The sequence below is a fragment of the Saccopteryx bilineata genome, chromosome X (genome assembly GCF_036850765.1).
Source record: "Saccopteryx bilineata isolate mSacBil1 chromosome X, mSacBil1_pri_phased_curated, whole genome shotgun sequence".
Taxonomy (NCBI): Eukaryota; Metazoa; Chordata; class Mammalia; order Chiroptera; family Emballonuridae; genus Saccopteryx; species Saccopteryx bilineata.
In genome coordinates this window covers 91,372,990-91,399,953 of record NC_089502.1, presented here as the reverse complement: position 1 = coordinate 91,399,953, position 26,964 = coordinate 91,372,990, and the positions used below count along the sequence as shown (strand labels likewise).

At 36.1% G+C, this 26,964-nt stretch overlaps 1 protein-coding gene and 1 pseudogene across 10 annotated transcripts in view; one reads left to right on the top strand and one right to left on the bottom strand.

Annotated features, from left to right (window-relative positions):
• Positions 1–26,964, top strand: part of CASK (calcium/calmodulin dependent serine protein kinase) — a 493,794-nt gene that overhangs the window by 167,560 nt on the left and 299,270 nt on the right. The window lies entirely within an intron of this gene.
• LOC136317910 (U2 spliceosomal RNA) lies at positions 12,134–12,279 on the bottom strand (annotated as a pseudogene).

Genomic DNA, 26,964 nt, shown 5'->3' with positions numbered 1-26,964 from the left:
ATATCCCCTTTAACATTATGAAATGTCTATCTTTATCTCTTGTTACCTTTGTTGTCTTGAAGTCAGTATTGTCAGATATAAATATGGAAATACCTGCTCTTTTTGGAGCATTATTAACTTGGTGAATCATTTTCCAACCTTTCCCTTTGAGTCTACTTTTGTTCCTGCAGCTTAGATGTGTTTCCTGAAGGCAGCATATGACTGAGTTTTCTTTTTTAATCCAATCTGCTACTTTTTGCCTCTTAATTAGTGAGTTCGTTCCATTTACATTAGGGTAGTTATTGACTCTTGAGGATTTCATATAGTCATTTTATGTTTTGTTTTCTAGTAGCTCTGTGTCTCCTTTTGTTCTTTTCCTTTGTGTTTCTCTCAGTTGTTTTTGTTTCGTGGTATTCCATGCTTCTTTCCTCTTATTTCTTCTTTTTTTAAACTATATATTTTAGTTTCAATTTTTTCACAGGTTGTTACTGTTAGGTTATTAAGAAAAACTGTTTCATATATACAAGAGTTCTTTGTGTTATGCTCCATCCTCCTTTGCTACTAAAGACCTTTATCCTCTTCCCTTTTATGTTATTGTTGTCGCAGATTATCCTTGTTTTTATTGTAATCTTGGGAAGTTTTGTGTCTTTTTGTTCTTTGTATTCGGTGGAATATCCCCCTTGAGTATTTCCTTCGGTGGGGATTTTCTGGTGATAAATTCCCTCAGCTTTTGTGTAACCGCAAAAGTTTTTATTTCTCCTTCGTATTTGAAGGATAACTTTGATGCATATAGTATTCTTGGTTGGTATTACCTTTCTTTCAGTACTTTTAATGTTTGAGTCTTTTCTGACTTGTAGAAGTTTCCGCTGAGAAATCTGATGATAACATGATGAGCCTTTCTTTATATGTTATGTTCTTTTCCCTAATTGCCTTGAGGATTCTTTCTTTGTCATTGATTTTTGACAGTTTTATAACAATTTACCTTAAAAAAGTTCTATTTGGACTGATGTAACTAGGCATTCTGTTTGCTTCTTGGATCTGAGGATCTAACTCTTTCCATAGGCTTGGGAAGTTCTCATCAATTATTTATTTGAATAAGCTCTCCATTTTCTTCTCCTTTTCTTTTTCTTCTGAAATACCCATTATTCTTATAATGCTCTTTCTGATTGAGTCAGACAATTTTTGTAGATCTCTCTTCTTATTTTTAATTCATGATTCTCTCTCTTATTCCCTCTGTATCATCTTACCTGTCTTTGATATCACTGAATCTCTCTTCTATCTTGGCTGTTCTATTAGTTAAACTTGCTAGCTCATTTTTCAATTCATGTCCTTCGTATCTGTTTTTAGTTTCAATTTCCTTGGTGTGTTACTCATTTTGTTTTCTGAGTTCATTAAAATGCCTATCTGTGGTTTTCTTGCATTTTGTTGAGTATTTTCAGAACTTAATTTTAAATTCTGTATTGTTTAACTCCAATGTTTCCTTGTGACTAAGATTGCTTTCTCTGAACTTCATGTCTTTACTGAGCAGCCATGGTATTAGTTTTTCTGCCTTGGTGGTAGTTGAGAGCAGTATTGTTAAGAAATCGAGCAATAAACAAAAATGAAAAAATAAATATAAACAATAAATTAATAAATGAAAATAAAATAGCAAATAAAAGAGAAAAACCACCAAAAAGAACAAAAACCATAAACAATTTTTAAAAAACTAAAGAAAAAGAAAAACCTAGAAGAAAAGAACCCCCCCCCCCAACACCCAAGCAAACAACAGACTTTCAAAAGATTTTTTCTATATTTTCTAGTTAGTGGTGCTAGATTACAAGTTTTAGCTTTGTGAAATTTCCAGGCTGGTCTCTGCTGAGAAGCTGCTGTCATGTTAATGAATGCAGCATGCTGTGAGGTTTATAGCTTTGGCAATGACTCTCTCAGGCCTCCAGGTGTTCCTCCCTGTGTCTCAGCACACCAGGTGATGACAGGTAGAGCACCTCTGTTCTTTAGAGGAAAGAGTGACTCTGTAGAACTAGCTGTGGGGTATGTCTCTCCCACTCTTCATACCCACAAGGGCAGTGAGAAAGTATATGGGAGGCTGGGTGTCTTCACTTTGTATTTTTGTGTCTCTGTCCAAATGCAGGGTGCTGGTAGACTGTGGGAACACTGCTGGTGACCCCAGATTCTGCTGCTTTTGTTCAGTATCTCTCCAAATTACCTCAATCTTTCTGCTCCTTCCAGCAGAAGACCTAGTCACTTTGAATTTCCCCCCTCTCCAGAACCCCAGCATACAAAAGCCCAGGCTGTTTGGGTTTCTCTCCTCTCTGGAACCAACCCCATCTTATCTTCTGCCCCACTTCTCAACCCTCCCCACCTTTAGTCCATCTGGTATGTGGATCTTTCAGGCAAGCCTACAAACTGAGCTGGGATTCCTTCACTGAGTTATTGCTGTTCAATTTTTTAAAATTTCAAGGGGATAGATCACAGGTATCTCTTCACACCATCTGATGTCATCTCTCCCGGAGATTTCTGAAACAATTTCATTTCAACTATAAATTCTCCTGTTTGAATTTCTAGCAATTTAAGACTAAAAAAAAATTACTATATTACTATTATCATACCTAGCAAAATCAATAATAATGTCTTAATGTCATATATTCAATTGATGTTCATTTTTCCCTTGATTGAAGATGAATTTTAAAGTGCATATTTCTAAATTTTGAATTGTTTTATTAGCTCTGGTAATGTGGAAGTAGATTATAAATTCATAGTTAAAATTACTTCATTATTTCTTAAAAAGGTCAGAATAAAAATTAACATATAAAATTGTTTTTTGTAACATGATTTTTTATGCATTCACCCCAGTTTTGTTTTTTGTTTGGTTTTTTTTTTTTTTTTTGCATTCTTTCTGATCTAGATTTAATACAAATAGACAAATCAAAACCATTGATTACTCTAAGACTTAAGGTCCTATGCATCAAAGAGCAAAGCAGTAGGTTTGTGTGTGCCTTGACCTACTGGCCAGGTAAGAGATTGCCTATCTAGAACATGTAAACAGAGGTACACTAGAATTAGTTACATATTTCTGGCAATAAAAGAGAATTACCCGTCCTCCCTAGTACTCAGGTACTCATTGCACAGGTTATGCATATGCTGGATTCTTTCCACAGTTTTATGGCATGACACCAATACAGAGTAGGTGAGGAACGGAGAAACAAATGAAATAAGGTTAGTTGACTTTGCTAATATGTTGACTACTTAGAAACAGCTCTGATATATTTGATGGAGAAAAGGCTAAACCAAACAATATATTTAGGTTATCAGTGAGTTTCTTAATATGGTATCCATATCTGTCTTTGCCACAGAATTTTTATAACCAGCTCTCCCTTGTTTTTTCTAAAGCTGTTAAATTATATGGCCTCATCATGTTACCTATCATTTAGAAAATCCTCAGTACAAGTTGATATGCATTATATTACAAATGGTTGATCAGTTAGCCTGACCAACTGTGGTGCAGTGGATAGAGGATCAACCTGGGCTGCTGAGATCCCAGGTTTGAAACCCCAGGGTTACCAGCTTGAGCATGTGATCATCGTTATAATCCCATGGTCTCTGGCTTGAGCCCAATATCACTGGCCTGTGCAAGGGGTCACTGGCTCAGTTTGAGCTTTCCAGTCAAGGCACATATGAGAAGCAATCAATGAATAACTAAAGTGCCACAACTACAAGTTGATGCTTCTTATCTCTATCTCGCTTCATCACTCTCTCTCTTCCTTTCCTTCCCTTCTCCTTCTTTCCCTCTCTAAAAAAATGGTTTTCCAGTTTAAAGTAGACTCAAATACAGACTCACAGAACCAGAAATTTAGGGCTAGGGAAGATTAGAGCAATAGATTTCAAAAATTTTGCATTGGAAAATCCTAAGTAAAGCTTGTTAAACAAGTGTGTACCCAATCCCCACCCCTGGATATTCAGTTTCAACAAATGTGGGGCCTGACCTGTGGTGGCGCAGTGGATAAAGCGTCGACCTGGAAATGCTGAGGTCGCCGGTTCAAAACCCTGGGCTTGCCTGGTCAAGGCACATATGGGAGTTGATGCTTCCTGCTCCTCCCCTTTCTCTCTCTCCTCTCTCTCCTCTCTCTCTCTCTCCTCTCTCTAAAAAAAAAGAATAAAATAAAATAAAATAACAAATGTGGGTCCCAAGAGATGATTTACCTTTAAAGTAGGGTTAATACTATTTAGAGACTGTGATGTTGTTTTCCCCTACACACATAGTAGTTTGTTGGAAATCTATATATGTTTGCACTGTATCCATTGCTTTGGGATTATGCTTAGATTTGGACTTGTCTGTAGCAGTTTGCTGCAGAACTTTAAAATGTAGATTCAACTTTGAAGACCACCTCCTCCGAAATTAAATGTTTCTTTCTAAGTAACATATATGAGCCTGTCTGTAGTACTTTAGTTAAGCTATAAATCCTAAATTGGTTAGCCAAGGAATTTTTTTAATTAATTAATTTATTTATTGTGTTTACCTAAATTTTAGTTTCTGCCCGAACGCATCTCCCCTCCACTGTATTCCCCTTAACATCTCCCTTACCCCCTCCCAACAGCCCCCCTTCCTTTCAGGTTTAATTCCATTCCTCAGTTCACATTGTTCCTTGCATTCCTCAAATGAGTGAGGTCATATGATATTTTTCTTTCTCTACCTGGCTTATTTCACTCAACATAATAGTTTCCAGGTCCATCCATGTTGTTGGAAAAGGTAATAGTTCCTTCTTTTTCATGGCCCCATAATATTCCACTGTATATATGTACCACTGCTTTTTAATCCACTCATCCACTGACAGACACTTGGGCTGTTTCCAGATCTTTGCTATTGTGAACAATGCTTCTTCCATAAACATGGGAGTGCATTTCTTTTTTTAAGTCAGTGATATGGTGTCCTTGGGCTATATTCCTAAAAGTGGGATGGCGGAGTCGAAAGGCGGTTTCATTTTTTATTTTTTGAGTAGTCTCCATACTGTTTTCCACAGTGGCTGCACCAGTTTGCATTCCCACCAGCAGTGCAGGAGGGTTCCCCTTTCTCCACATCCTCACCAGCACCTGTAGTGTGTTGTTTTGTTAATGAGCGCCATTCTGACAGGTGTGAGATGGTATCTCATTGTGGTTTTAATTTGCATTTCTCTAATGATTAGTGATGTTTAACAATTTTTCATCTATTGACCATCTGCATGTCCTCTTTGGACAATTGTCTATTCATTTTTTTTTGCCTATTTTTTTGATTAGATTGTTTGTCTTCCTGGTGTTGAGTTTTACAAGTTCTTTATAAATTTTGGTTATTAACCTCTTATCAGATGTATTATCAAATAGGTTCTCCCATTGTGCGGTTTGTCTTTATATTCTGTTCATATTGTCTTTAGCTGTGCAAAAACTTTTTAATTTGATATAATCCCAATTGTTTATCCTGTCTTTTATTTCACTTGCCCGTGGAGATAAATCGGGAAATATATTGCTGTGACAGATGTCAGTGAACTTACTGCCTATGTTTTCTTCTAAAATGCTTATGGTTTTATGACTTATATTTAAGTCCTTTATCTATTTTGAGTTTATTTTTGTGAATGGTGTAAGTTGCTGGTCTAGTTTTATTTTATTGCGGGTAGCTGTCCAGTTTTCCGAATTCCATTTGTTAAAGAGGCTGTCTTTATTACATAGTATAGTTTTACCTCCTTTGTCAAATATCAGTTGTCCATAGAGCTGTGGGTTTATTTCTGGGTTCTCTCTTCTGTTCCATTGATCTATATGCCTATTCTTATGCCAGTACCAAGCTGTTTTGAGTACAATGGCCTTGTAGTATAAGTTGATATCAGGAAGTGTGATACCTCCTACTTTATTCTTATTTTTCAAGACTGCTGAGGCTATTTGTGTTCTTTTTTGGTTCTATATAATTTTTTGGAATATTTGTTCTATATCTTTGAAGTATATCATTGGTATTTTAATTGGTATTGCATTGAATTTATAAATTGCTTTGGGTAATATAAACATTTTAATGATGTTTATTCTTCCTAACCTAACAGCAATCAGACAAGAAGAAGAACTAAAAGGCATCCAAATTTTAAAGGAAGAAGTAAAACTATCATTATTTGCAGATGATATGATACTGTATATAGAAAACCCTAGATTCTCAGTCAAATAACTACTGGACCTGATAAATGAATTCAGAAAGGTGGCAGGATATTAAATTAATATACAGCAATCAGTTTTTCATAGATGGCCTTTATCATGTTGAGGTATGTTCCCTGTATTTCCACTTTGCTGAGTGTTTTGATCATAAATGGGTACTGGATTTTATCAACTGCTTCTTCTGCATCTATTGAAATTATCATGTGGTTTTCTCCTTCCTTTTGTTTACGTGGTGAATAATATACAGAAATGAACATGGTATATGCTTCCACTTGTTTGTATATTCCCTGATTTCTTTTATCAATGTTTCATAATTTTCCGAGTACAAGTCTTTAACATCCATGGTTAAATTCACTAATAGTTACTTTATTATTTTTTTATTATAATAGTGAAGGGGATCGTTTTCTTAATTTCTCTTTCTGACAGTTCATTGTTGGTGTATTATAATGCCTCTGATTTCTGTATGTTAATTTAATATCCTGCCACCTTGCTGAATTCATTTATCAGGTCCAGTAGTTATTTGACTGAGAATCTAGGGTTTTCTATATACAGTATCATATCATCTGCAAATAATGATAGTTTTACTTCTTCTTTTAAAATTTGGATGCCGTTTAGTTCTTCTTCTTGTCTGATTCCTGTAGCTAGGACTTTCAGTACTATATTGAATAAGATTGGTGAAAGGGGGCACCCCTGCCTTAAGGGGATTGCTTTTAATTTTTGCCCATTAATTATGACGTTGGCTGTGGGTTTTTCATAGATGGCCTTTATCATGTTGAGGTATGTTCCCTGTATTTCCACTTTGCTGAGAGTTTTGACCATAAATAGGTTCTGGATTTTATCAACTGCTTTTTCTGCATCTATTGATATGATCATATGGTTTTTATCTTTCAATTTGTTGATGTGGTGTATTACATTGATTGATTTACGAATGTTGTACCATCCTTGCCTCCCCAGAATAAATCCCACTTGATCATGCTGTATGATTTTTTAATGTATTGCTGGATCTGGTTTCCTAATATTTTGTTGAGCATTTTGGCATCTAAATTCATCAGGGATATTGGCCTATAATTTTCTTTCTTTGTGTTGTCTTTGCCTGGTTTTGGAATCAGAATTATACTTGCCTCATAAAAGGAACTTGGAAGTCTTCCTTCCTCTTGAATTTATTGAGATAGCTTGAGAAGGATAGGAGTTAGTTCTTTGAATATTTGATAGAATTCCACAGTGAAGCCATCGGGCCCTGGGCTTTTGTTTGTTGGGAGTTTTTTGATAACTGACTCTATCTCATTTGGTGTAATTGGTCTGTTTAGGTTTTTTAATTCTTCCAGACTGATTTTTGGAAGATTATATGTTTTAAGGAATTTGTCCATTTCACCTAGGTTGCTTAATGTTTTGATGTACAGTTCTAGTTGTTCATAGTATTTTCTTACAATATTTTGTATTTCTGTTGTGTCAGTTGTTATTTCTCCACTCTCATTTCTAATTTTATTTGAGTCCTCTCTCTTTTTTTCTTGCTGAGTCTCTTTAAAGGTTTATAGATCTTGTTTACCCTTTCAACGAACTAGCTCTTGGTTTTAATGATCCTCTGTATTGTTTCTTTAGCCTCTATGTCATTTATTTCTGCTCTGATCTTTATTATTTCCTTCCTCTACTACGTCTGGGCTTTACTTGCTGTTCTTCTTCTAGCTCTTTTAGATGCAGAGTTAGGTTGTTTATTTGAGCTTTTTCTAGTTTCTTATGGTATGCTTGTAGTGCTATGAACTTTTCTGTCAGGACTACTTTTCCTGTTTCTCATAAATTTTGAGTTGTTGTATGCTCAATATCATTCGTTTCTTGGAATTTTTAAAATTTCTTTGATTTCATTGTTAACCCATATGTTATTTAATAACATGCTGTTTAGTTTCCATGTATTTGAGCATTTTTCAGTTTTTTTTGTGGTTAATTTCTAGTTTCATGCCATTGTGATAACAGAAAATGCTTGATATGATTTCAATCTTCTTAAATTTGTTGAAACCACTTTTGTGCCCTAATATGTGGTCTATCCTAGAGAGAATGTTCCATGAGCACTTGAAAAAAAATGTATATTCTGTTGCTTTAGGGTGATAGGTTCTGAAGATATCTATTAAATCCAGTTGATCTAGTGTGTCCTTTTAAGTCTACTGTTTCTTTGTTAGTTTTCTTTCTTGAGGATCTATTTAGTGACGTTAGTGATGTATTAAAATCCCCTACTATTATAGTATTTCTGTTGATCTTGCCCTTTATATCCATCAAAGTCTGCTTTCTATATTTAGGTGCTCCTGTATTAGGTGTGTAGATATTTATAATGGTTATATCTTCCTGTTGGATTGCTCCGTTTATCATTATGTATTGACCTTCTTTATCTCTTACTATATCCTTTATTTTAAAGTCCATTTTGTCTGATGTAAGTATTGCTATCCCAGCTTTTTTTTTTCATTTCCATTTGCTTGAAGTGTTTTTTCCATCCTTTTACCTTTAGTCTATGTGTATCTTTCTTTTGAGGTGTATCTCTTGTAGACAGTACATGTGTGGGTCCTGTTTTCTTATCCATGAAGCTACTCTATATCTTTAGATTGGATCATTTAGACCATTTACATATAAGGTTATTATTGATATGTAGTTTTTTATTGCCATTTTATTCTTTAAAGCTATCTTCCTCTTTTGCTATATTCTTTTCCCCTTTTTTTCTGTTTATAACAGGCCCCTTAACATTTCTTGCAGCATTGATTTGGTTGTAATTAATTCCTTGAATTTTTTTGTTGTTGATTTTTGGGAAGCTTTTTATTTCTCCTTCAATTTTAAACTATAGCCTTGATGGATTAAGTAGTCTTGGTTGTAGGCTCTTGTTCTGCATTACTTTGAATATTTCTTGCCATTCCTTTATGGCCTCAAGTTTTGCTGTTGAGAAGTCAGATGTCTTCCTTCTAGGGGCTCCTTTGTAGGTGATAGCCTTTTTTCTCTAGCAGCTTTTAATATTTTCTCTTTATCTCTTAGCTTTGCTATTTTAATTATGATGTATTTTGGTGTGAATTTCTTTGGGTTTTTCTTTAGTGGAGTTCTCTGTACTTCTTGCACTTGTGTGACTTTTTCCTGCATCAATTTAGGGAAGTTTTCAGCTATGATTTGATTGAACCAGGTCTCTATCCCTTGTTCTTTCTCTTCTTCTTCAGGAACTCCTATGATGTGGATATTGTTTCTCTTTAGGTTGCCACAGAGCTCTCTTAAAGTTTTCTCAGATTTTTTTATTCTCTTTTCTTTTTGCTGCTCTGCTTTTGTGTTTTCGTTTATGTTGTCTTCTAAATTGCTGATTTGATCCTCTGCCTCGTCCAGCCTGCTTTTAATTGCTTCTAGTGTAGTCTTCATTTCAAATATTGTATTTGTCATTTCTAACTGGTTCTTTATTATTTCAATGTCCTTTTTAATACTTGTTATTTCTTATTTATGTGTTCACTGTGACCAACCATTGTTATTCTAAGATCTTTCAGAATTCTAATAACCATTATTTTAAACTCTGCATTCTGTAGTTTGCTTATATCCGTATCACTCAGCTCATTTTCTGGGTGTTTCTCTTGTTGAGTCATTTGGATTGCACTTTTCTGTCTTCCCATTTTGTCTGTGTTTTCCTTGACTTTTCTGGCTGGGGCTTGGGGCAGATTAATGGGGGTCACTGCTTGTGACTGGTTCTTATTTACCTTTTGGGTGTTATAGGTGATCCAGATCTGTGTCTGCTTCTGCTGGATCGAGGTGCTATTGTAAATATCAGCTGTACTCCTAGGCTTGCTTTCATCTACTCTTGGCCTGGGAGAGGTTACTTTAAAAGTTCAAGTTCCCCTAAAATTCACTTTCTGTTGTCTTATTGCTGGCTAATTGTTGGGCTCAGTACTGTAATTTAGTCATTAGATACAGTATTAGATGTGGGCTACTTCTTAGCCTCAGGTGTCATTCTATCCAGACATTTTAGCTCCCGTTGTGTGGTCTGTCTACCAGGCTACCACCGCTGTTGCTGCCTGGGGTTTTTGGGCTCAGGTGCTGCTGATGCCAGCCCACCTCCGCCACTGCCACTTCCCTGTTCAGGCTTGCGCGTGCCTGCATGCCCATTTGGACCACTTCCGGGGATTCCTTGGTCGGCTCAGATCTCAGCGGCCTCCTCGGGGGTCACGCGTGCCTTCTCGGATCACCACCAAGGTCACCTATGCTCTCGTTACCGCTGAGGGTGTATCCACACCCCGAGGTTTACACACCACCCAGATTAGTGCAGTTGCTGGTGTGACTTTCCTCATCGCTGGAGGGCTCACGCACACCCGAGCTTTCCCCATCAGCTGCCACTAGCGGCTCTGCCTCCACTCAGATCACTGCAAGGGCGCGCCCAGCCACAGGCAGGTTTGCGTGCCTGCCCTGATCCCCACGGCAGCTAGGCAACTTCCACCATAGCTGGTGGGCTCTCAGGTGCTGGCACGTTCCCCCTCTGTTGACTTTTGGGCCCCCGCCCCGCCAAGGGTGGGCCACTCAGCCAGCAGGGCTGTGTGTGTGCCTGGGATTTCCCATCAGCAATGGCGGTTCCCAGCTCTGGCCGGCTTGCGTGTGCTCACTCGAACCTCCGCAGCCGTGCCCTGCTGCCTCCGGCCTGTCTGCCCCAGGCATGCACTCAGCAGTAGGGTGGGTAGTGTATCTTAGACCTCTGCACTCCCTATTTGTGTCCCTAACATGGTGCCTGGCTCTAAGCACCTTTGTTCTAGCTAGGGTAGGGGAGCCTCTGGTGGATGGGGCAGTTTCTTTCCTTTGCTGGTGATGCTGGTTTACCTTAAATTTGGGGAATGACTCAGCCCAGGGGTTAGGGCAAGGGTTGGGAAGCTATGGCTCGTGAGCCAGATATGGCTCTTTTGATGGCTGTATCTGGCTCGCAGACAAATCTTTAATAGAAAAAAACAATAACGTTAAAAATATAAAACATTCTCATGTATTAAAATCCGCTTATTTCCTACTGCTCATGTTCATGGTTGCGGGTGGCCTCAGCCAATCACAGCTGTCCTCTGGGACAACCAAATTTTTATTGGATAATGCTTAATGTACACAGGTTGTACGGCTCTCACGTAATTACATTTTAAAATATGTGGCGTTTATGGCTCTCTCAACCGAAAAGGTTCCCGGCCCCCGGGTTAGGGTGTCCTCCTGGAGCTCCGGGAAAGTAGCTGTGAGCGAGGCTCTCCATGCAGTTCCTTTAATACGGAGCCTGGATCTGAGAGTCCTGCCTCCTTCTCTCAAACCGTGTTTAGGCTTTTTTCTCAGCCAAATATAGTTCGTCAGCCCCTTCCAGGCTCCGGGGCTTTAGCCTGGGATTCCGGTTTTGGGGATAAGGGCCTGCAACTTTCTGGACAGCCCTCCCCATTGCGAAAGTTCCTCCCAGGTGCTGCTCCCTGCTCCTGGGAGCAGGGCAGCCTTCTCCACGTCTCCGCTTTTCCTACCAGACTCAGTGTGGGTTCTTTGGTGGTCCTGGGCTGTAGAATCCTCCTAGTTCAGTCCAAAATTTGTCTTTCACAGTTGGTGTTCTCAGATTTAAGTTGTAATCTACCTTGGGTCTGGGAAGTGGTACTCTGCAGCCATCTTGTCCCCAGCCGAAGAATTTTAATGACCTTATTTTTGAATGATTACATATACCACAGAGAGAGATTTATACTAATTAAATAGAGATTTAAAACACATCTGACATGAAAATATAAGTTTGTATCTTTTAAAAAATATTAGCAGTTTGTATTTTTTAGCTCACAACAGATAAATAGACTGAAGGCACTTTATTTTTTAATTTTATTTAATTTTCATTGGTCTGTTCAAACAATATTAGCAGTATTTTTGAGAGCCCAATAGAGATAGACTGAAGGCATTTTTATTTTTGAATTTTATCTAATTTTCTTTTGGTCTGCTGTTTATGCTTGGGGATGGTAGTTTTTGTGGAATTCATTTATGCTGATAGAGTAGAATTGATTAGTACTTACCAGCAAACTTGCCACTTAGAGTAAAATATATTTGTTTCATATCAAGCAAGAAAAACCTAGACTGTAGCATTTTTATTTAAACTGATAAGAACAAATACTACCCTTGATCTTAGTCAAAAGGCCTAGAAGCAATGCATTTTAGCTTATATGAAGATGTGCACATATTTTTATTGCTAGTCCAATCTACTTTCTTTTTTTTGTTTTTATATGTAATTATATAAATTGCTATTCATGCAGCACATATTTATTGAATACCTAAGTGCTGGTTAATAGCAAATGATTGGAAAATATTGTTTGGTCCTAGTAAACATTAGAAACTTGATACTTATGGCAATTCAATAAGATAAAATATATGAGAAGATCTAGCTGGGTGTCTTTATAGGCCTTTGATAAATACTAATGGGAAGAGAAAAAACTTCTATATAATTATAAACATTTTAAAATTAAACATATCTTAATTAGCTTTACCACTATATTAAATGTTTAGTTAAATTTTAGTTTTAAGAGCTATGTGTCAAGAGTCCCCAAAATCACCCTTAGCTTTGATGATTCACTAGGAGGACTCAACATAGAGTCATATTCACAGCTATGATTTATTACAGCTGAAAGCTATAAAGCAAAATCAGCAAAAGGAAAAGAAACATGGGTTGAAGTTCAGGGGCACCCAGGCACAAATTCCAAGGGTTTTCTGCCAGCAGTCTGTTGTGACAACACATGTGAAATGTTGCCAACCAGGGAAGCTCATTAGAAATTCAATACCCAGTGTTTTTTTGGGGAACTTGTTATGTAGACACTCTCTGCCTGGCATATACCAAATTCCAGACTCCCAGAAATAAGGAAGGTGTTTAGGATATATCATAGTGTTTGGACAAATAGATTAGACACTGTGAGCTACTCTTTTCAGTTAGGAGGGGTGGAACTCATCCAAATTTCCAGGTGTCAGTCAAGAGCCAATCTTGTATGCAGATTTTCCAAGCTTTTCAAAAGATAGTAGTTTAGTTCTGCTATGTTTACTTTTTTCTGCACAAACTAAAATAGGGATAAATGGAAGAATGGTTTTGAGTTAATAAACTCCTGGATCTGCAAGCAAAATATAATTACCTATACAAATAATTGCAGAGTTTAAGTTTTCTTTTAACTATAATTACTATATCAGTTTGACATCTATTTAAATTTTTAGGTATCATAGTTTTTGTACAAAACAAATCCAAGATTGAGATATGACAGTATTGAATAAATTTTAAGTTTTGATTGCTACATTTGACAACAAACTATACTTTGTTGCCTGCTATCTTGGAAATGTATTTGAAGGTGTCACTCTGGTAACTTTTTGTATATGAAAGCAGATCTTCAACCTCTAATAGGATTTCAAATAAATTTATATAGATATAAAATATGAAGAAACTTAACTTTGTTATTTAAAAAAAACTAGTTTGTTCATTTAAAAGTAAAAATTATGAGCAGTTTTTTGTGTTGACTACCTTTAATAATACACATACTTTATAAAAGCTTAGAATTTATGGAAAATGATAAGAAAAATACAATTTGCCAAAATTAATCATAGTGAACATTTCAAAACATTTTCTTCTACTTATAGTCGTTATCACAACTGTACTAAATTGAGATCATTTTATTTTTGCAATTTTGTTTTCTGGTTCATTTCACTTAATAATTTTAAGCATTTTTCTATATCATTAAATATTTTTAGGTACAACTTAATGACGACATTAAGGTGTCTAAACTATATGCATGTACCATATTTAATTTAAGAATTTCCCTATTGAGACGTGTTATTGGATATTTCCACTGTTTTTTGTTTTTCCTTATTAAAAATAATGTTATGACTAACAATATTCTTGTACGTAATTACTTGTTCACACCTTGATTGCTTTATTTCCTCAAAATAAGCTTTTAGAAATAGAATTTCTAGGTAAAAGAATATATGAATACATATAAACATCTGCATCACACATAGAATTAATATTTTTATAGACTGTATTACATTTGGGAAAAAATACATACACAGAACTATATACCTTAAGGGATTATGGAACTACAACTCAGGTCAAAAAATGTCAATATCAGCCAGCATCTCAACAGTCTTTGCATTCCCCTTTCTAATCACAACTCCCTACCTCTCTCAGAATTAATTTTAATCTACACTTCACTTTTATGCTTTCATATCTTGATCAGCCAGTTAGGTGTCCTTAAATAATATAATTCAGTGTTAACTGTCTTTTGAAATCTTATTTAAATGGAGTCATACAGTGTAGACTCTTATGGTCTGTGAAACTAATCCAGGTTGCTTTATGCTCCTTCATTTTATCCATATATAATATTACAGTGAACATTTGCAATTTATTTTAATGTTAATAGGAATTTGGGTTTTTTCCAGATTTGGCTGTTTGGAACAATGTTGTAGTAAACAATGACATACATGTATTGTGGTACACCTAAGTACACGTTCATGTAGTATATAGACCTAGGAGAGGAATTGTTAGGTTTTAGAATTTATACAACTTCAGTTTTCCTAGATAATACCAAGCTATTTTCTAAAGTAGATGTGTAAATTGACCCTTTAACTATGGTCTATGCCTTTCTAAGTTGATTGAAGTCCTGGTTTTCCTGTACTGCCCCTGCTTAAAAAGCTTGTTGTTAGTTCTTATTAACAGAACCTTCCTTTTATTCTCATGATTGTTTATCTTTCTTGTACATCCTTGCTAATACTTGGCATTGTCATAATTTCTTATTTTTGCCAATTGCTGTGTAGTAGGATCTCATTGTGGCTTTTCCTGATTACTCTTTCCTAATTGCCACTTAGTGACCTAGCTCTTCATTCCTGTAATGGTTTCTTTTGATTAACAGAAGTTTGTTATTTTAATATACTCTAATTTATCATTCTTTTCTTTTATGATTAGTGTTTTTGTATCTTGTTTAAGAAATAATTACTACTCTGAAACAATATAGATTAACCTCCTATGCTTTCTCATCCAGCTATAATTGACTTGGGGTGCACTGCGAGGTAGCAATCCAATTTCATTTCTTTCCATGTAGATATTCAATAGTCTCAGCAAAATTGCTGAAAAGACTGCTTTGCCATACCACCTTTGCCATTAATCAAGCATATATGTGTGATTATTTCCAGGATCTATCCTGGTCCATTGGCCTATTTGGCTGGCATGGTGTCAAGAGCACATTGTCTTTTTTACTATAACTTTATAGTATGCCCTGGGAACTAGTAGAGCAGGGCCTTCCGCCTTGTTCTTCTGCAGACATATCTTGAGGAATGTACGTATCTATGCATTTTCCATATACATTTTACACTCAAGTTGTCAATTTACACACACAGCCTGTTGGGATTTGCCCTTAAAATTATATCAAATCTTAATAACTTGAGAATAATTGGCATTTACAATATTGAGTCTTTCACTTTCATGAATATGGTGTCTACCTTCCCATATATTTAGATCTTTGATTTCTTGCAATAACAGTTTATGTTTTTCTCTGCAGATGTTACATACATCCTTTGCTAGATTTTTCTTAGGCATTTGCTTTTAAAGGTAGATCCTTCTCTCTTGCTCTTTCCCTCTCTCTCCTCTCTCTCCTTTCTCTTTCCCTCCTTCTTTGTTTGACTTTGTATTCCTTTCTATTCGTCAAGCTTCAGCAATCTCAATAATTTATCTGTAGTACTGTTTGAGTTTTCTGCATCCTTGATCATATCATGTATGTGTGTGAAGAATTTTTATTTCAGTTCTTTTTATTTTTTATTTTCTAGCCTTTACTGCACTGTATTAACATCCAGAACAATGGTTATAGCAGTTTTCTATGCTTATTTCTGATCGTGTGTGTGTGTGTGTGTGTGTGTGTGTGTGTGTGTGTGTGTAAAAGAGAGAGATAGACAGGAAGAGAGAGAGATGATAAAAGCAGCTCTGGATGGATAGCTCGGGTGGTTAGAATCTCATTCCAAAGTGAGGAGGTTGCCAATTCGATCCCCAGTCAGGGGTACATACAGGAACAGATTGATTTTCCTGTCTCTTTGTCTTTCTCTCTCCCTGCCTCTCTTTCTAAAAAATAAGTATTTATAAATAAAAATTGAAGCTCTCACCAGGTAGTCCAGTTGATTAGAGCATCGTCCCAAGGCACAGAGGTTGCCAGTTTGATCCCTAGTCAGGGCACATACAGGAACAAATTTGTTCCTGTCTCTCTCTCCCTCTCTCACTAAAATCAGTCAATCAAATCAATCAATCAATAAAATAAAGAAGAAAAGAGAGAAGCATCAACTCATAGTCGCAACACTTTCGTTGTTTTTTATTGAATACTTCTCTTACGTGACTTGACTGGGGGTCTCCAGCTAAGCCAGTGACCTTGGGCTTTAAGCCAGTAACCTTTGGGCTTGAGCCAGTGACCATGAGGTCATATCTATGATCCCATGCTCAAGCCAGTGACCCCGTGCTCAAGTTGGATGAGCCTGTGCTCAAGCCAGGACCTCAGGGTTTCAAATCTGGGTCCTCATCATCCCAGGTCAACGCTCTATTCACTGTGCCACCACCTGATCAGGCTTGATCTTTTTATTTTTTTCCTAAGCCTGAATGGATCATGTATTGTTACCAAATATTGCATAATTGGTTTGTTTATATTTTGTTTAGACTTTTTATGTCTATATTTATGAGAAGGTTGTAATATAATTTTCATATATACTGTCCATATCAGGTTTTCATAGCTAGATTATGCTAGCCTTATAAAGTGAATTGGGGAGTATTCTCTGTTTTTATGCTGTCTTTATATAATTGGAAGAACCCACCTATAAACCCACCTAGGCCAAGACTTTCTTGTAAGGAAAGTTATCATTTCTGATTCAATTCCTTAAATGTTTATAGGAATAGTCAGGTTATTCATTTATTACTGTGTCATTCTGGTGAGTTATATTTTGCTAGGAACGAATGAATTTTATCTAAACTTTAAACAATTTTTGTATAAAGTGGTTCATAGCATCTCTGCAGGATCCTTTTTATTCTTAGTACTGGTAATTTGTACCTTTTCTTTCTCCGACAGTTTTATTAGTCTTTTAAACAACGAGTTTTAGCTTCTTAAATTCTTTTTATTGTGTTTATTTTCCATTTCAGTGACTCCTGCCTATTATTTCCATTCTTCTCTTTTGAGTTTAATTTTCTGGGTTTTTCTCCTCTTCCTTTTAATTTTAACCATTTTGTATCCTTGAGTTTTAGATGTATCTCTTGTTAAAGACATATAGTTGTTTTTTATTCTAGACTATCAATCTTTGTCTTTTAATGCTTTGAGTAGTGAGTTTTTTTCATGCTCGCTAATCCCCAGGAGTGAGTTATTTTTTTAAAAAATGAAATTAGTTCCAGTTACAGTTTTATTAACTTAAACTCATATTTGTTTGATGACCAATTTATGGAAACAAGAAGAACATACATTTGCCTTCTTTTAATGTTGCCTTACTCATGTATGATCGTACTCTGGATAGTCAGGAGGCACGAGGATGTACATGAACGTTCATACTACTAAAAGGGTTAATTGTAACATTTAATCCACTTACATTTAATTATATTTTGGAGTAGTTTGATTTATATCAGTGGTCTTTTGATTTGCTTTCTATTTGTACATCTCTTGCATGCTTCTTTTTTCTGCCTTTCCTGATTTATCTGGAAAAACTTAATATTTTTATCATTCTGTTTTCCTCTATTAATTTGGAGGCTTAAGTACACTTGTCTGTGATATTAATGTGTACATCAGAAATAAAAGTATGACTCCTTAATTTATCATATTTTAATATTGATACCATTATTGTCTTCCTGAATAGTATAAGCACTATAGAACACATAAATTCCATATAATGCCTTCCTCGACTTGTAGGCTATTGTTTTTGTGTATTTGAATTATATTTGTATATATAAATATAGAAGTTAAATGTATTTACATCACTCTATTTTATTATTTTGTTCATTTAGATTTACCCTCCCACTTGTCCTTTCTTTGTACTCTATTCTTTCAGCATCCTTAAGGCTTAATCTGGATTTATTTTCCTTGTGTCAGTCTGCTGGGTGCAAACTCTCCTTTGTTAGTTTCAGAATTTTCTTATACCCCCTTCAATCTTGAAGGATATTCACTGAGTCGAGAATTCCAGATGGGCATTTTCTTTCATTAGATATCATTCCACTGACTTCTGGCTTACATGGAAATTGAGAATTCAGCAAGCAGTCTGTCACTTCTCTGAGGGTAATCTGTCTTTATTTCTCAGATTATTAAAAACAATTTTTCTTCATAGTTTGTTTTATATAGTTTTTTCTGTGATGGTGTGTGTGTGTGTGTGTGTGTGTGTGTGTGTGTGTGTGTTAAATCCTCCCTTAGGTTCTTTAATTTTCTCGAATCAATGTATTGTTATTAATCATAGCTATGGAAAATTCTTAGTCCTTACCTCTTCAAATATTGCCTCTACCCCTTTCTTTCATCATCTTTGTGATTCAGTTAAATATAGATGTAGTTATACCTTGTGGTATTCTATATATCTTCTACCCTCTTTTCTTTATTAATGCATATTTTCCTTTTAAAATCTATATTTTTATTATTTTTAATTTATTTAAAACATTCACTCTTAGCTTTACGTTCTGGGACATAGTAGGCTTCATTCTTTAATAATTTGTGTTGAGTAATCTCAACATATGAAGTCCCCATGGTTTGCGGGGTTTTTTGTTTGTTTGTTTGTTTGTCTGTTTTTAGGTGAAATATCCACATGCACCCTAAACAGGATCCACTCAGCGATCCTGTCTGGGGCCAGTGCTTGAGTACCGAGCTATTTTTAATGCCGGAGGCTGTCACATGCCAATGGGGCTATCCTCAGCATCCAGGGCCACTCTTGAACCAATCGAGCAAGTGGCTGTGGGAGGGGAGGAAGGAGAGAAGGGGTAAAAGAGGGAGGGGGAGAGAAGCACATAGTCACTTCTCCTTTGTGCCCTGACCAGTAATCTAACCCAGGACATCCTTATGCTGGGCTGATGCTCTATCCACTGAGCCACTTGACAGGGCCAACTTTGTTTTTATTGTCTGTCATTTTTACTGGTTCATGGGAAAGACCTCTTATCCCTTCATGTACCTGATTCATTTTGACTTTGTGCTGGAGATTATTTTAAAATTATTGGCCTAACAGTGATACTTTCTTCCTCCATAGAGGACTTTTATTTGCTTCTACTGGGTACCTTCAAGCACTAGAAGTTTGGGACTATCTTATTTAAGGTTCAGTGCTCAGATTTTCAGGGTACTCAGAGATAAAGACAGATTGCAAGTATGTGAAAGGATTGATTACTTCCAGTTCATCCATAGCTCTTTAGGGATCTAGCTCAATGTTGGAGCATAGTTTATCAGACACCCTGAATTCTGACTACTTTCCCTTTGAGATCTTCTGCATATACAAATGTCCTCAGGACAAAAAGGACTCTAATTCTTGGTCTTACCTCTGAGTTCCCATTCTCTTGCAAAGTTCAGCCCACATTCCTGACAATTTAAATACTTTGATGCCTTCTGGAAGTTTTTTATCGAGTTTTTTTGTTGTTGTTGTCTTCAGTAGGAGACATCACATAGCAGAAGTCTAGCAATATAGTTAAAATTATTTTTACATAGTGTCACATTACTTTCAATAAAGGTTGTACCAATTTATATTCAATCCAATGGTAGGTGAGAGCATCCAGGTTTACATTTTGTTAATTCAAAATTACATTTAGATTTTATTTGCATTTTTTGTTACTAGTGTCGTTAAATATTTTAAAGGTATGTTTACCCATTTCTTTTTAATTTGCTTACTTTCTTTAGTTTTTGGCCATTTTGTAAGAATTCTCTATTTACTAAGGATATTTACTTTTTTCATGTATTTGTAAATATTTTCCCTCCATTTGCCTATTTAATTTTGTTTATGGTATTGGATTTTTTGTGTATGTGTTTTTAAAATATGCAAAGTTTAAAATTCAGTCAGAGAAAGAAGTTACAACTAAGTAAAAGTGGAGGTTATAATAAACCCTGTGGTGCTGGGTTAGAGTTGGACATGGCAGTATGACCTCATACTTAGTTTAATATATGTACACACACATATGTTTATATTTATACATATATGTGCATATATGCATTATACACAGAGATAAAAAAATAAATATAGATACATGTGCATGGGTTAGTACACACACATATTTCCTAGCTCCGTCCACTGAGATGGCCTAAAAGCAGTGACACCAACCACAGTAGTAATAAGCGTACCTATACCCAGATCTTCATTTTCAAATATTATTCTCTGATAGGAGTAGTCAGGGCTTCTTGGAGAAATGGTTAATTCTGGGACTGGGGCAGAGAAAAGCACAAGATGAGCCTGGAACATTTTATAGTGCCAGAAATCAAGGAAGTGCTCAAAAAATAAAAAGATGGGGTACATCAAAGGATCACAGGAACCAACCTGAAAAAGCTCCCAATGACCAAATCTGGAACAACTGGACAACAAAATAAATAATAGTATTGAATTATAACCCAAAGAATAAAATAAATATGTATGAGTCCATACTGTTCTAAATAAATGATTAAATATTTATTTATTTTTTAATATTTGGCATTTTTAATTTAGGTTTGTTTTATTTAAGTTTAATGTTAATTCCATGCTGTGTTTCACTAGGAACAATACAGATTCTGTATCTGCAGCTCAAGTCAGATACCCAATAGTAAAAATTAGCTTCAAGTTTTAGATACTGAACGCAAGAGATTGAGTGAGCAAAGGATGGGGGGGACTGAGGGGGGATACTGAACACAAGAGGTTGAGTGAGCAAAGGAGGGGGCCAAGGGGGCGGGGAGGAGAAGAAACAAAGAACTGAATATTCATGCAGACTTTCCCATACCAGATTCGATGCTAATCTGCTTCAGAGGGAGAATAAAAGCAGGCAACAATGAGCCGCCACATATTGTTGAACTGTTACCAGCTCTATGCTTTTCAGCAACATCTCAACAGAGTTTGAAACACTTTTTATAGCAAAATCATTACAATAAACTATCCAAACCATCTTTCACTACCTCAAGCTAACATCCAATTAATTTTACACATTGGCGTAAAATTAAATTATTGAATAAAATTTTAAATGGGAGAAAAGAAATAAACCTTTCTTACAGAATTCCAAATAATATATGTAGATAATCCCCCCTCCTGAGGATGGAGATAATTCCCCTCCCACCGTAAGTGTGAGCTGGACTTGGTGACTCACTTTCAAAGAACAGGGCATGGCAAGGGGAACATAGTAACTTTACAGTGAAGAAACCTGGCTGACCCTCCCTTAACCAGGAATCAAGTTAATATCACTAGTGATAACTCGTGTAGATATCATGTGCCCCTTGGGGTAATGTGCAAAATCACTTCATCTCTATGGTATCCTTTCCCCAAAACCCACAGTCCTCATCTAAAAATGAGAAAAATTTCAGACAGACCCAAATTAAAGGTCATTCTACAAAGTACTCTGTCAAGGTCATGAAAAACAAGTAAAGACTGAGAAATTGTCATAGACCAGAGAAGACTAAGGAGACCTGGCAAAATGCAGTGTGATATCCTGCAAGGGATCCCAGAACAAAGAAAGTACATTAGTCAACAAACTGGTGAAGTTCAAATACAGTCTGGAGTTTAATTAATAGTAACATGCCAGTGTTACTCCCATAATTGTGACAAATGTACTATAGTTACTGAAGATGTTAACTGTAGGGAAAGCTTTGTAAGGGGGATACAGGACTCTCTCTACTATCTTCGCAATTTTTATATAAGTCTAAAATTATTCTGAAATAAAAAACTTGTCTTTAATCAAAACAAAGCATACAAAAGTGAAAACATGAGTTTACACCATTATTTCTAGTTAAAGTAACAATTGCAGATGTTTATTTGTGAGACAACAGATAATGAGGAATTGTTGTTAGTGTGTAATTTTATTGCAGTTATTGCATAAAAAGAGTTCTTAACTTCTGGAGATAAGTACTGAAATATTTATGCATTCAATGATGTTGATGTTTGGGATTTGCTTCAAAATCGAGTGAGGGGTGAGCAGTGGGTACTCTGCTGATGTATGGGTAAAAGATTAACCAATGAGTTGTAGTTGTTAATTGTTGGAAGAGGATAATGGATATATAAAATTTCGTTATTATAACTCTTTAAATTTTATATTTGTACATCTTTTCTCTGAAAATCGGAGTTCCTTGCCACATTAGCATACTTCCTCAATTCATTCTACTAGTTTAAATATACATTAAAATATATAAAATATATATGAAAGTAAGACTGCTAAATGCAGATTAGAATTTCTTTTCATTCTTAGAGTATATCCCACTAGAGATACACAATGAAAACACTGGGTTTCACTGTCTTCTCTCTGTGGTTATGCCACAAGGTTGATATGGAATTAGATTTATGACAGTTTTTTTTCAATAAAGTTGTTATTGAGGTAATTGTGTAGTCACATATGCAGCTATAAGAAGTAACATACAAGGGGTCCTCAGGTTACGGCAATCGCAACACACAACCCTTTTAAGTTTACATGTTCACTCCCATAAAAATTTAAAAAAATTGAGACATGAGTGTTTTGGCTTATGACATTAGCACTGTACTTAATGGACTATGTGAGCAAACTAGTTTGTTTGCATGCAGTGGAAGAATACACAATATAGTACAATATTTTTATGTCCTTTTCCTTTTTCTGTGGCTTAGTTGTGTTTTTATGTTCTAGATTATGATTTTACAACTGTATTAGAATAGTTAAATGACAGGCTAAGATGTGTTTCGACTTACACTAAAATTCAGGTTATGTTACTGTTGCAGGAACGGAACTGTGTCGTAACCCGAGGACCCCCTGTAGAGAGATCTTTGTAGACATTGCACAGGTTCTCCAACCTTTTGAAAACTAGTCTAATATCACAGCCAGGACATCAATATACTCTACTGATCTTATTCAGATATCTGCATTACTTGTTTTTTTAATGTAAAACTATTTATCCATAAATATTTTCCAAAATGAAAACAGTTTTACTAAAAAGTGTCCCTCACTGGGGAAGGTGTATCAGTGGTTTTTAATTTTAAGGATTACATCTTTTTTTTCCCTCTTGACTCAATTTTGTTTTCCAGTTATGAATAAATAGGGTTTCTTCAGAAAGGTCTGGCTTGTATCCCTGTTCCCATTCACTTCCTACTTTAGAAGAAATTATTTTTTAATTAGTTTTAATTTTATTTTCCATTATTTCTGTTTGAAAACACAAGAAAATATGTATATATATGATTTTGTACCACCCCTCTTCTTACACAGTCTTATATACTCTTTTCTAAACCTTGATTATTTTAAATTTAACAACATAAAAACAACAGGGATCTCTACATAGCAGTATGTAGACATCTTCATTCCTGTTTATGCCTGCATAGCACTTTGTTATAGATATAGTATAGTTCTCTGAACCAGTTCCCTAGTGATAGACATTGGATCATTCCCAGTTTTCTTCTATTATATTAATAACCTTGTGTATACATCATTTCATACTATTGCTCATGTCAAATTCCTTCAATAAATATTGTATCACTTTGCATTCCCACCAGCATGTATGAGTTGTAGACTTTAATTTTACATTGTGATCTAAAGAACTCAACTAATCTCTTGGTCATGTTAATTAGTAAATGCTTTATTACATTCTGAAACTGTGCTTACATATATAAAGCTAGACAGAAAGCATCATAGATGCTCTGGTTTATTTTTATGGCCCTCATTTCTATTTGCAGACTTGGCCATAATACTATTAAATAGAACATATTTCATATTATTGTGAGGTCATTGGGCCCAATAAAATTTGTAACACTCAGAAGTAAAGGTCATTTGTCCCTCTACCAATTGTTGACTTGAGTCAGTAGGCAGTGTCTTTGAATATTAATATGGGGGTATAAAAATATATTTGTTGTATCTTTTTGCCAGACTCTAGAAAGTTTTGCTTATCTTAAAGATATTCTTCAAGATATCATCAAGGGCTTAAGAGGTTCACAAGAAATAGGGGCAAAATCTTGATGGCCTTTTAAGACATAAGGATTTCAGATTTTACCTAAAAGATGTGGATAGCGTCACAAGTAAAATTCTATGATCAGAGTTCCATTTTTAAAGCATTTTTTGGCTATAGTATTGCCATGGGGTTGGATATAGATTTGGGAGAAATTAGGAGGCCATTACAGTAAGAACATTGATGGCTAGGATAGACCAGTGTCTGTAGAGATGAAAGGAATAGAACCTAAAGATATTTAGGAATTAAAATGAATAAGGTTTAATAATTCAATAAAGGAACTAAGGAAATAGGAATAAAAGTCTCTGATCACTAGCTTAAGCAACTAGTATATGATGGTGCCTAGAAATAGACGGTGAAATATATTTTGGAGATATTGGGTTTGATGTTTCTGTGAGATATCTAAGTGAAGCTGCTAAACATGAAGTTGAACATGTAGACTAAGAAAACAGAGAGCCTGACCAGGTGGTGGTGCAGTGGATAGAGCATCAGACTGGGATGCAGGGGACCCAGGCTCAAAACCCTGAGGTCACCAACTTGAGCGTGGACTCATCTAGCTTGAGCATGGGCTCACCAGCTTGAGCATGGGCTCACCAGCTTGAGTGTGGGGTCACTGGCTTGAGCAAGGGATCATAGACATGATCCCATGGTTTCTGGCTTGACCCCAGAGGTCGCTGGTTTGAAGCCCAAGGTTGCTGGCTTGAACCTAAGGTTGCTGGCCTGAGCAAGGGGTCACTGGCTCTGTGTAGCCCCTCAGTCAAGGTACATACGAGAAAGCAATCAATGAACAACTAAGGAGCTTCAACGAAGAATTGATGCTTCTCATCTCTCTCCATTCCTGCCTGTTTGTCCCTCTCGCTCTTTCTCTCCCTCTGTCTCTCACAAAAAAAAAATAAAGAAAACAGAGGGAACTTGGATAGATAAAGTGATTTGGGAGTAGCTTTATTTAGATGGGTAAGAAGAGGATAGATAGAGGGAGAAGAAAAGAGGACTTGAGTACTAAGGGTTTCCCAAATCTCAAAGGTTGTAGAACGGAGGAATAGCTAGCAAATGAGATGGTAAAGGAACAGCTGAAGAGATGAATGGAAAAATCACAATAGCAAGGTGTCACAGAAGCCAGGTAAAGAGAGTATATCAAGAATAATGTTGCCTGACCAGGCGGTGGCACAGTGGATAGAGCATCGGACTGGGATGTGGAGGACCCAGGTTTGAGACCCCGAGGTCGCCAGCTTGAGTGTGGGCTCATCTGGTTTGAGCAAGGTTCACCAGCTTGAACCCAAAGTTGCTGGCTCGAGCAAGGGGTCACTCAGTCTGCTGTAGCCCCCTGGTGAAGGCACATATGAGAAATCAATCAATGAACAACTAAGAAGCCGCAGTGAAGAATCAATGTTTCTCATCTCTCTCCCTCTATGCCACCAAAAAAAAAAAAAAAAAAAAGTTGTGAGGAAATGATTTTGGTACTTAGTTCCATCCTTCACTAAACTAACTCCCTTATTCTTTAATGTTTAGTTCTGATGTTATATTGAGCTACCATTCTGGCTCAGTTCTGAAACATGCTTCCCTATTTGCTATCTCTTGGTATCTCTTTGTTCCTATTTGGTATCTATATCTGATATCTCATTTTCTTAGTAAGAGAGATGGTGAGTGAAATATTAGAGGACAAATGGATTGGCCTGCACTATTATCCTAACTCTGTCACCATCTTTATTCACTTAGTAAGTTTGTTTCTTAATACCTACTATCTATGAGTTATAGCTGGAAGGTTAGGACAGAGATGGATGGACATAGAAATATATAATTACAATGAGAGGGAGGAAGAGAAAGAGCCTTCATAGAGGAAGTGATACTGATACTTGAAGAATGACCAGGAGCCTGCCAAGTGGTGATGGCAGGGATGAATTCAGTTAAAAGTAGTACAAATGTAAACAGATACAAATCTTATGCAATGCAAAGAAAGAAAATGAATGAAGCCAAGCCTCATAAGAACTAAAAAAACCCTCAGGAACTGAAATCACTACTCCCTTCATCCCCCAGGGTTTTTCATCTACTTTGCTCTGGAAAGACTAGCTTTCCCTGTTTACTCAAGGGCTTGCACATAACCCCAAAATGAGTGCTCCCTAGTTCAAGACCAAGTTATTTCTTTCTGCTTCTCTTAATCCACATTCCATACAGACAGAATATGAATGAGTAAGTAAAAGAATTTATTTGATTGTCTCAGTTTCCCCTTCCTTTTCTAGAACCCTGAGAATCCTAAGTTTTTTACCTAATCCCCTATGGATAACCTTTTGAAACACAGATCTGGTCCATGTCCAACCAGGAGCAAATAAAATCCACTGCTGTTTCCATGCTTGGGCTGGGGTTCTAGGGGAGAGAATTTAATAGAGTATGGAAAGCAGATTGACTATATGAACATTACAACAGAGCAAAAAGCACATGGAATGGCCAGAATGTGAGTCAGCTTCTGTGGTTGGAGCACTATTAATAATGGTGGGCTATCACTTTAAAACAAGGTACAAGATCAAAGAATGACTGGAGATGAATTTAGACACGTAATAATTAAAAACACTTGTGATGCGTGTAACTGCATGCTATGCCTTATACTTTTTTATTGTCTTTTAATTTCTCTCAACACCCACTAAGGTTAATTACTATTCCCATTTTACAAATGAGAAAACTGCATTTTAAGAGGTTGTAACTTGCTCAGGGTCACAAAGCCACCATGCCGCAGCCAGGATTCCAACCTACGCAGTTTAACTCTGCT